The sequence below is a fragment of the Olea europaea genome, chromosome 13, assembly GCF_002742605.1.
Source record: "Olea europaea var. sylvestris chromosome 13, O_europaea_v1, whole genome shotgun sequence".
Lineage (NCBI taxonomy): Eukaryota > Viridiplantae > Streptophyta > Magnoliopsida > Lamiales > Oleaceae > Olea > Olea europaea.
This window is the reverse complement of record NC_036249.1, coordinates 21475388-21476746: the sequence shown is the minus strand read 5'-3', so window position 1 is coordinate 21476746 and position 1359 is coordinate 21475388.

Sequence of the window (1359 nt, the reverse complement as noted above, 5' to 3'; positions counted from 1 at the left end):
ATTACCATATCATTGGAGCAATTAAGTAATTTTATACGTGATTACGTTTGTATTTTTGAAATTTGAATATACCAATTCAATTCCTGTTTTTTGGTAATACATATAAAAAAGAAAATTTTGAATTAATTACATTGGTGCATGTAAGGCTTTTGCTCAAGGAGAATGTGATTCTGTCACTTTTCTATGAAAAAGTGACAACATATTTTGTCACTATTTTCAATAAAAAGTCACATCATATCATTCGAACAATTAAATAGATGCATACGTGTGCATTTTTTGAAAATTTGAACATACCAATTCAAGCACTGTTTTCTGGTAATATATATGAAATAGAAAAACTTTGAATCAATTACATTGATGCATGAAACGTGTTTGTTTAAAGAGAATGTGAAAAAGTGATTGTTTAAAGAGAATGTGAAAAAGTGACATTCTCAAAAAGTCATGGTATCTCACTAGCGCAATTAACTAGATGCATATTACTCTGTCATTTAAAAAAAAAAAACTCACAATTTTTTTTGCAATCTTTTTCCAGGTATGGATAAAATTAATGTTTTCGTTTGTTATGGAGGCAAATGGACACAAGATAATGAATATACAAGTGAAAAAAATCACCTAAATTGTTGTCCTAATGGATTGTACGTGCACGATATTTTTTGTAATGAAACTAAGTTCATCAACACAAAGAATACAAATACAATATAGTGTGGCATTGTGTTGTTTTTGTTGTTATTATTGTTAGCAGTAGCGATGTAGTGGTGGCAGTGGGATGTGATGACGAGTGTTTTGTGATCAATTATTTGGTTGATTTATGACCAAGAATTGGTAGTAGATCGAGAGCAGGGTAGAGCGTTTAGTGTATATGACCAAATATTTGGTTCTTTGTGACTAACAATTAAATTGTAACCTTAAAATTCATTAATTTGTGACCAACAAAATTGTGACCTATAAAATTTTTGATTTGTGACCCATGAAATAAACTATGTAAAATTAAAAAGTGACGCAATGTCACTCTTTTATAAAAATTGTCACTTTTTTTATAATTCGAAAAAGTGACACAAACTTAAAAGAAGTGGCAAATTTAATAAAAAAAAGTGACAAAATCAAGAAAAATGAAAAAAAAGAAGACACAAACTCAAAAAATAAAATAAAATAAAATAAAAAAATGACAAACACCAAAATAGCATCATTCATTTGCGCGGCACCCGTAATCATGTTCTTAACATAATCAACATGTTCAGTACAATTTACATAAGTGTAGTAGCGATTTTTAACATAATAAGCACGTCTAGGACAATCCACGTGATAGAAATTCACAAGTAACATTATAGTAGCAAATGTGATAACAATTGCATCGAAGAG